The 10,346-nt window shown below is 34.5% G+C and overlaps 1 non-coding gene across 1 annotated transcript; it reads right to left on the minus strand.

The window, feature by feature from the left end:
• Positions 1-10,004: 10,004 nt before the first annotated feature.
• LOC114884920 lies at positions 10,005-10,109 on the minus strand. Its single transcript, XR_003790976.1, has one exon. It is a non-coding gene; the product is annotated as a U6 spliceosomal RNA (small nuclear RNA).
• Positions 10,110-10,346: the final 237 nt, after the last annotated feature.

Genomic DNA, 10,346 nt, shown 5'->3' on the forward strand with positions numbered 1-10,346 from the left:
ATTGGTACTTCTAGACTTTCCCTGGCCTGATTAAGAGATTTCATTTTCTAATTTACTAACATGAAATGTAAGATTTTTATTACCAATGTGGTTAGTCATGCTACTCCAAATGCTAATCTTCATTTCCTAAACAGATTATTAAAGTGAAGAACCAGTCCTTCAGATTTTCATTTGGTGGCTTTAATTTCAGTCCCTTCCCTCTAACTAAATAGAAACCACTCTGTTTAGAGAATACTTACTCTATCCCTCCTCCCTCATGGTGTTTCTCTTAATTTTCCTTCTAACTGCAACTCTTTTTCCAATCTTTATTTTTTCTTCAGTTTCTTAAATGTTGTTAGGGAAGACTAAAGGATTCCGCAAGTGTGATTCCTCTGTCCCATGCAAACTCAGTCCTCTCCTATGAAAAGTGATGATTCAGATTTTCAAGTTTTAGATGGGTTTCCAGCATGGTATTTGCCTTAACTCTTAGTTCCCAATTCTTTGAGAACTGATAGTTGCTGCTTGTCTTCAGTTGCCTACTTTTCCCTTCAGGCTTCATATTTATTTCTGTGTTAACGCTGGTTTTTAGAAAACCAGTGTGTCTATGACGGGTTAATGTTTCCCCAGTTTTTTGTTTTTGATGGCATATTAGCACATGAGTTTTTATTTCCTTTTATAAGCACTGCTCAGGAAGGACCATGAAAAAAATTTCCATAATCTTTCATTTTAATTTATATTCATTTTTTTACTTCAGTTTTTCATTTTTGCTAAGGTGCAACTAAAATTGTAATATCTTTCAATTTTGATTTGTTTTATAGTTAAGTTCAAAAGATATGTATTGGTTTTTTAATTTAATTGAACAAGCATTAAATATTTGTTAAATGTTTAATGAATTAGTTGTGTAGATAATATTGTTTCCACAAATACCTTCCTTGATCTACTACAGTATATTTTAGGTTGTATCAGATCTCATTTTTCTGTGTTGTACTGACATAAATAACTATAAATTCAGGGTATATTCTGATCAAGTAGTACCTTGCAAGTCATAAAGTATTTTTTAAAAAAATCTCTTGAGCATAGATTTAAAGAAGGGTGTATTTGTTTCTTTCCATTAGTTTGCAGTTTTAAGATTTCTATATTTTTTTTTAAATATAGCTTAATCATTCAGAATCAGTGCAACTCTAAAACCATCTCCTTTTTTCCTTTTTATAGTTATTTAACCCAAATAGTATCAGCGTATATATACTGCACATTTGATACTTATTAACAAAACAATTAGGTAAAGCTATTTGAAACCCTTTTCTTGGTCTTTTGCCATATTTGCATGTTTCAAAGTAGAGCATGGCAGTAAATATACTGAATATGTGCTACCACCAGACATTGACAGCGTGAATCAGTATGATGAGAGTGGCAGTGCGGTCTACAGTAGTAGTTAAGAACTTAGGCTATATAGTTTCATATTTGCTTCCTTTCCTCTCTTTTTTAAAAAAAAGTTACTGAATTGCTACTGCCATTGCTTACTTCTTCCCTTCCTTCAACAACTATTTATTTGACACTTATTATATGTAAGAATTGTTTTTAGGCCTTAGAGTTTCAGCAATAAATAAGACAGAGAAGATCCCAGCTTTCAACAATCTTACATTCCTCCAGTTATTCCCAGTAACTTGTCAGATATAGCATGATATAAGCAATTGTTGAATGTAAACAATATTTGATATATTAAACATTGGAAATTGAAATATAAAAAATTAATCAAACACTAAGTACCAGGCAATATTTTGAACACTTTACAAATATTACCTACTATTATTTTCATTCTGCTCCTAAGGAAACCAAGGCACAGAAAGATTAAGTAACCTGTCAAAGATTATACAGTACTGGCTGAGTCAAGATTGAAATCAATGCAGAGTCAATACTCTTAACTACTCTGCTAGGCAGTAGAATCCCAGCTCTGCTCATTACATGGTGTGACCACCAGGGCAAATTTCTGAATATTTCTGGGCCTCAGTTTTATCATTTGTATAATGGGGACAAAAATAATAACAACCTCATTATAATGTCGTTTTGAGATCAGAATGTACCTTATCTAGTGCCTCCAAGGCACAAAGTCTCTTTTAAGAAATACTGTTTAAAGTTGATGTGACATGGAGGACAGTTATTACTACCACTGCCTCAATCAGACTCTCATATGAGAGGTTGTCTTCTTGACTGACATTGTAGTGCCTTACTTGTTCCCTTTTGTTTTCTGGGAATCCTCCTCATTGCTGTTTATGGCCCTGTCTCTTCCAAGGCTACAACTCAAGTGCCCCTTGTCCCACTTGAAACATCAGGACTTTAAATTTACTTCTTTGCTAATTCTTCTTAATTAAGAGGTCATTTTACCAATGTGGCTGATATTTAATTGCATTGGAAATAAAGGAATAGAAACAAGGGTGTGAATAGGATGAATCTTTTTGTGGATTTAAGCCTTTAAAGAGACAGAGTTCCAAATAAAAAGAGGGGTATAGGAGGAAATTTGAGCAGGGATCTTAAAAGTTTCTAACGTAGTTATGACATTATTCTAAGGGGGTACTCCTCTCACCCCAGTATATCCCTCAGTGTCTGTCTTGGATATATTTTGGCAAATTAGAACTTTCTTCATGTAAGAATGGAAAAGGAGCGTTTATAAAATTAAATATTCTGGCAGGTGAATCTGAGGTATCATTTATTATTCTATCTAAGAGGACAATTACAGTTGTTTGACAAATCCTTTTGAGCAATCCAATTCAGAATTTGCCTGCATTCTTTTGATTTTATTTTGTTTTTTACTAATACCATTAAAGTTGAATATAAGGAATGAATAGCCTGAATTCTGAAATTGCCTTTTCAGAATTAAGCAATCTTAAGTCACGATTTATGAATACTGTTTTAAATTAAGAACACATTTTCCAAAAATGAAGATACAGTTCCAGGTATCTTGTGCTAATCAGAAGAAGCATTTCAAATCATGAATTTTTATGAGTATCACAATGCAGGTTGAAAGTGATAAAAAAATCGAGAGCATGTTTAAGTGCATGTGTTTAATGGAAAACAAATACACAAAATGATAAAATCTGATACATGTGACCCTCACTTACACTTCTAATTGTAAATCTATGGAAATGCCTTCCTTGTTATGCCTTCCCAGGCTTTCCATGAGGTTTTCTGGAATATTGATGATGAGATGCATTCTATATTATTCAATACAACAAAATAAAATTTTGATATTAAATGAATAAATGAATTGAAAAAAGGAGCCAGAGGAAGGATGCATCGAAATTAATGTCACTAAGGTAATTTCGAAGAGTTAGTCATTATGAATTTGGTGCATTTTAAATAAAATATATTTTTATTTAAAAGTGCATGTATTTTAAGTATGAGCCCCCGCCTTCTATCAGCAGATAAGAATATCAATAAATGATTTGATAGTACTTAATCTGTTGCCCCTTTGTTGATTGACTGCATTCAGTTTACATATTGATTAATTTGTGTAGATTTATCAAATAGGATTCTTCTTTAAGACTGCCAGTTTTTTCCCCATATTTATTGCATGCATCTTTGGTTCTACAAAGTAAGGGTATGTGCATCAGTTGATTAAGAGTAACTTGAACGTCTCTCTTCTAGGATTTTTAAGAACAAAAAATCAAGGATTTAATTTTAAAGATAAATTGTTGCAACAGTCCAAGATATAAATTATAATCATCGTAGTATTGGGGTATTTTTCTGAATAGTTTTCATAGTTACAGGCCTTTTCAGTACCAAGAATATACTATTCAAATTTAAGATAATGGAACCTCAGATAGTCACGGTGGTTGAGGCACTGCAGTATTAAACTTGTAAAACAGTTGCATTTGGTGTACCAGGAAAAAACTCAGACTAATAGATTTCAGAAAGCTTCTCTATAGCAAAGATTGGGGGCTTTAAGATTGGCCAAAAGTTATTTTTCTCTATATTCTCATTTTAGACGAAGGGTTGACAGACATTTTCTTTACAGGACAAGACAAGTAAATATTTTAGGGTATATTGGATGTTTAATCACTGTTGTAACTACCAAACTCTACCACTGTAGCTTGAAAGCAGCCATATAAAAAGCATAAATGAAGAGTGTGGCCGTGTTCCAATACAGCTTTATCTATTGACACTTAAATTTAAATTTCATCTAACTTCCATGTGTCACAAATATTATTCTTTAATTATTTTCTACTATTTAAAATTGTAAAATTATTTTTAGCTCTTAGTACAGAAACAGGTTGAATTAGTCCTGTGATCTTAGTTTACCTTCCCCTGCCTTACACTAAGAGCTCCTCAAAGGCAGTGAAAGGTATCTTGTTTACCTTGATATCCCCCAATACTGAGCACGTAATAGATACTCAGAAAATGTATGGGAAATAACTACTCTGAATGATACCTTTAATTATAAATTTAATATTGATTTGTTTCTAATGTTGATTTTAGCTTAAAAAATGAAACTTTTTTCTGTGTTTATATATGTATATATGTATATATGTTATCTGTATATATGTACATATGTTATATGTGTATATATATATATATCCTTTACTTAATTTCCTGTATATTTATATTTAAATAGTTTCATTGAAGTATAATTTTATATGATAGAAAGAACTGACCTATCTTAAGTGTATAATCCAATGCTTTTAGTAAATTTACTGAGTTGGACAGCCATCACAATAATCTAGTTTTTGAACATATCATCACCATCATCCCAAAAATATCCCATGTGGCCATTTGCTGTCAATATCGGTTTATATATATTACAAAAATGGGTTAACGTAATATTCTCTTCTATTATATACATCAAAAAATCAGAAGACAAATTTAGCCTTTATGAAGATATGTCAAAGCTTATGCTCTTGACACTTTTAAATTATTAACTCATGTAGTCCTCATCCAACCTAATGTGGTCGTTTATATTATTATCTACATTTTTTTAAACATCTTTATTGGAGTATAATTGCTTTACAATGGTGTGTTAGTTTCTGCTGCATAACAAAGTGAATCAGCTATACATAAACATATATCCCCATATCTCTTCCCCCTTGCATCTCTCTCCCACCCTCCCTATCCCACCCTCGAGGTGGACACAAAGCATGGAGCTGATCTCCCTGTGCTATGCGGCTGCTTCCCACTAGCTATTTTACATTTGGTAGTGTATATATATATATATATATATATACACACACCACTCTCTCACTTCATCCCAGCTTACCCTTCCCCCTCCCCATGTCCTCAAGTTCATTCTCTACGTCTGTGTCTTTATTCCTGTCCTGCCTCTAGGTTCTTCAGAGCCTTTTCTTTTTTTTTTTTAGATTCCATGTACATGTGTTAGTATATGGTATTTGTTTTTCTCTTTCTGACTTACTTCACTCTGTATGACAAACTCAAGGTCCATCCATCTCACCAAAAACAACTCAATTTCGTTTCTTTTTATGGCTGAGTAATATTCCACTGTATATATTGCCACATCTTCTTTATCCATTCATCTGTTGATGGACACTTAGGTTGCTTCCATGTCCTGGCTATTGTAAATAGAGCTGCAATGAACACTGTGGTACATGACTCCTTTTGAATTATGGTTTTCTCAGTGTATATGCCCAGTAGTGGGATTGCTGGGTTGTATGGTAGTTCTATTTTTAGTTTTTAAAGGAACCTCCATACTGTTCTCCATAGTGGCTGTATCAATTTACATTCCCACTAACAGTGCAAGAGGGTTCCCTTTTCTCCACACCCTCTCCAGCATTTATTGTTTGTAGATTTTTTGATGATGGCCATTCTGACTGGTGTGAGGTGATACCTCACTGGAGTTTTGATTTGCATTTCTCTAATGATTAGTGATGTGGAGCATCCTTTCATGTGTTTGTTGGCAATCTGTATATCATATTTGGAGAAATGTCTATTTAGGTCTTCTGCCCATTTTTGGATTGGGTTGCTTGTTTTTTTGATACTGAGCTGCATGAATTGCTTGTAAATTTTAGAGTTTAATCCTTTGTCAGTTGCTTCATTTGCAAATATTTTCTCCCATTCTGAGGGCTGTCCTTTCCTCTTGTTTACGGTTTTCTTTGCTGTGCAAAAGCTTTTAAGTTTCATTAGGTCCCATTTGTTTATTTTTGTTTTTATTTCCATTTCTCTAAGAGGTGAGTCAAAAAGGATCTTGCTTTGATTTATGTCACAGAGTGTTCTGCCTATGTTTTCCTCTAAGAGTTTTATAGTGTCTGCCCTTTATTTAGGTCTTTAATCCATTTTGAGTTTATTTTTGTATATTGTGTTAGGGAGTCTTCTAATTTCATTCTTTTACATGTAGTTGTCCAGTTTTCCAAGTACCACTTATTGAAGAGGCTGTCTTTTCTCCATTGTATTCTCTTGCCTACTTTATCAAAGATAAGGTGATACTATGTACATGGGTTTATCTCTGGGCTTTCTATCCTGTTCCATTGATCTATATTTCTGTTTTTGTGCCAGTGCCATATTGTCTTGATTGCTGTAGCTTTGTAGTATAGTCTGAAGTCAGGGAGGCTGATTCCTCCAGCTCCATTTTTCTTTCTCAAGATTGCTTTGGCTGTTCGAGGTGTTTTGTGTTACCATACAAATTGTGAAATTTTTGTTCTAGTTCTGTGAAAAATGCATTGGTAGCTTAATAGGGAATTCACTGAATTTGTAGATTGCTTTGGGTAGTATAGTCATTTTCACAATGTTGATTCTTCCAATCAAAAACATGCTGTATCTCTCCATCTGTTTGTATGATCTTTAATTTCTTTCATCAGTGTCTTAGTTTTCTGCATACAGGTCTTTTCTCTCCTAGGTAGGTTTATTCCCAGGGATTTTATACTTTTTGTTGCAATGGTAAATGTGAGTGTTTCCTTAATTTCTCTTTCAGATTTTTCATCATTAGTGTATAAGAATTCAAGACATTTCTGTGCATTAATTTTGTATCCTGCTACTTTACCAAATTCATTGATTAGCTCTAGTAGTTTTCTGGTAGTCTCTTTAGGATTCTCTATGTATAGTATCATGTCATCTGCAAACAGTGACAGTTTTACTTCTTATTTTCCAATTTGTATTCCTTTTATTTCTTTTTCTTCTCTGATTGCTGTAGCTAAAACTTCCAATACAATGTTGAGTAATAGTGGTGAGAGTGGGAAACCTTGTCTTGTTCCTGATCTTAGTGGAAATGCTTTCAGTTTTACACCGTTGAGAACGATATTGGCTGTGGGTTTGTCATATGTGGCCTTATTATGCTGAGGTAGGTTCCCTCTGTGCCTACTTTCTGGAGGGTATTTATCATCAATGGGTGTTGAATTTTGTTGAAAGCTTTTTCTGCATCTGTTGAGATTATATGCTTTTTATCCTTCAGTTTGCTAATATGGTGTTTCACATTGATTGATTTGCGTATATTGGGGAATTGTTGCATTCCTGTGATAAACCCCACATGATCATGGTGTATGATCCTTTTTATGTGCTGTTGAATTCTGTTTGCTAGTATTTTTTTGTGTGTGTGTGTGGTACACGGGCCTCTCACTGTTGTGGCCTCTCCCGTTGCGGAGCAACAGGCTCCGGACGCGCAGGCCCAGCGGCCATGGCCCACGGGCCCAGCCGCCCCGCGGCACACGGGATCCTCCCGGACCGGGGCACGAATCGGTGTCCCCTGCATCGGCAGGCGGACTCTCCACCACTGCGCCACCAGGGAAGCCCCTGTTTGCTAGTATTTTGTGGAGGATTTTGGCATCTATGTTCATCAGTGATATTGGCCTGTAGTTTTCTTTTTTGTGACATCTTTGTCTAGTTTTGGTATCAGGGTGATGGTGGCTTCATAGAATGAGTTTGGGAGTGTTCCTCCCTCTAGTATATTTTGAAGTGTTTGAGAAGGATAGATGTTAGCTCTTCTCTAAATGTTAGAATTCTTCTGTGAAGCTATGTGGTCCTGGGCCTTTGTTTGTTGGAAGATTTTTAATCACAGTCTCAATTTCAGTGCTTATGATTGGTCTGTTTATAGTTTTTCTTTCTTCCTGCTTCAGTCAGAAGGTTTTACTTTTCTAAGAATTTGTCCATTTCTTCCAGGTTGTCCATTTTATTGTCATATAGTTGCTCGTATTCATTTCTAATTGTGTTGGTTTGAGTCTTTTCCCTTTTTTTCTTGATGAGTTTATGGTCTAATGGTTTATCAGTTTTGTTTATCTTCTCAAAGAACTGGATTTTAATTTTATTGATCTTTGCTATTGTTTCCTTCATTTCTTTTTCATTTATTTCTGATCTGATATTTATGATTACTTTCCTTCTGCTAACTTCAGGGTTTTTTGTTCTTCTTTCTTTAATTGCTTTGGCTGGAAGTTTAGGTTGTTTATTTGAGCTTTTTCTTGTTTCTTAATGTAGGTTTGTATTGCTGTAACCTTCCCTCTTGGAACTGTTTTCGCTGCATCCCATAGGTTTTGGGTCATCGTGTTTTCATTGTCATTTTTTTTTGATTTCCTCTTTGATTTCTTTAGTGATCTCTTGGTTATTTAGTAGTGTATTGTTTAGCTTCCATGTGTTTGTATATTTTAGTTTTTCTTTTCCTGTCATTGTTATCTAGTCTCAAAGTTTTGTGGTCAGAAAAGATACTTGATACGATTTCAATTTTCTTAAATTTACCAAGGTTTGATTTGTGACCCAAGATATGGGGTCACAAATGGAGAACACTCTGGAGAATGTTCCATGAGCATTTGAGGAGAAAGTGTATTCTGTTGTTTTTGGATAGAATGTCCTATAAATATCAATTAAGTCCATCTTGTTTAATGTGTCATTTAAAGCTTGTGTTTCCTTATTTATTTTCATTTCGGATGATCTATCCATTGGTTAAATTGGGTTGTTAAAGTCCCCTACTATGATTGTGTTACTGTCGATTCCTCCTTTTATGGCTGTTAGTATTTGCCTTATGTATTGAGGTGCTCCTGTGTTGGGTGCATAAATATTTACAATTGTTATACTTCTTCTTGGTTTGATCCCTTGATCATATGTAGTGTCCTTCTTTGTCTCTTGTAATTGTCTTTATTTTAAGGTCTATTTTGTCTGATATGAGAATTGATACTTCAGCTTTCTTTCAATTTCCATTTACATGGAATACCTTTTTCCATCCTCTTACTTTCAGTCTGTATGTGTCCCTAGGTCTGAAGTGGGTCTCTTGTAGACAGCATATATACAGATATTGCTTTTGTATCCATTCAGCCAGCCTGTGTCTTTTGGTTGGAGCATTTAATCCATTTACATTTAAGGTAGTTATCGATATCTATGTTCCTATTACCGTTTTCTTAATTGTTCTGGGTTTGTTATTGTAGGTCTTTCCCTTCTCTTTTGTTTCCTGCCTTGAGAAGTTCCTTTATCGATTGTTGTAAAGCTGGTTTGGTGGTGCTGAATTCTCTTAGCTTTTGCTTGTTTGTAAAGGTTTTATTTTCTCCATCGAATCTGTATAACATCCTTGCTGGGTAGAGTAATCTTGGTTGTAGTTTTTTCCCTTTCATCACTTTAAATATGTCCTGCCACTCCCTTCCGGCTTTTAGAGTTTCTGCTGAAAGATTAGCAATTAACCTTATGGGTATTCCCTTGTATGTTATTTGTTGTTTTTCCCTTGCTGCTTTTAATATTTTTTGTTTGTATTTAATTTTTGATAGTTTGACTAATATGTATCTTGGCATGTTTCTCCTTGGATTTATCCTGTATGGGACTCTCTGTGCTTCCTGGACTTGACTGACTGTTTTCTTTCCCACGTTAGGGAAGTTTTCAACTATAATCTCTTCAAATATTTTCTCAGTCCCTTTATTTTTCTCTTCTCCTGGGACCCCTATAATTCGAATGTTGGTGCGTTTAATGTTTTCCCAGAAGTCTCTGAGTGTGTCCTTAATTCTTTTCATTCTTTTTTCTTTATTCTGCTCTGTGGCAGTTATTTCCACTATTTTATCTTCCAGGTCACTTATCTGTTCTTCTGCCTTAGTTATTCTGCTGTTGAATCCTTCTAGAAAAATATGGAATGCTTCACAAATTTGTGTGTCATCCTTGTGCAGGGGCCATGTTTATCTGTATATCATTCCAATTTTTACTATATGTCCTGCTGAAGCGAGCACTTATCTACATTTTATGTATAAGGAACTGAAGTAACTTTCCCAAGTTTTCTTGATTGTAGAGTGACATCAGCTCAGGTCTTGAGTGGAGGCACAGAGCTTTAAACTGATGCAGTATGGCTCCAGGGTTCATGATTATAATCACTTTAAGAGTGTAGGATTTTAGAAGCCATTAATAATACTCAGAAGAATAATGAAAGGTCTTTCCTAAGAGGCAATTAGGAATTAACTTTTGACTTA

This window comes from Monodon monoceros, unplaced genomic scaffold, assembly GCF_005190385.1.
Source record: "Monodon monoceros isolate NGI ecotype Baffin Bay Population unplaced genomic scaffold, NGI_Narwhal_1 Super_Scaffold_5, whole genome shotgun sequence".
Classification (NCBI taxonomy): Eukaryota; Metazoa; Chordata; class Mammalia; order Artiodactyla; family Monodontidae; genus Monodon; species Monodon monoceros.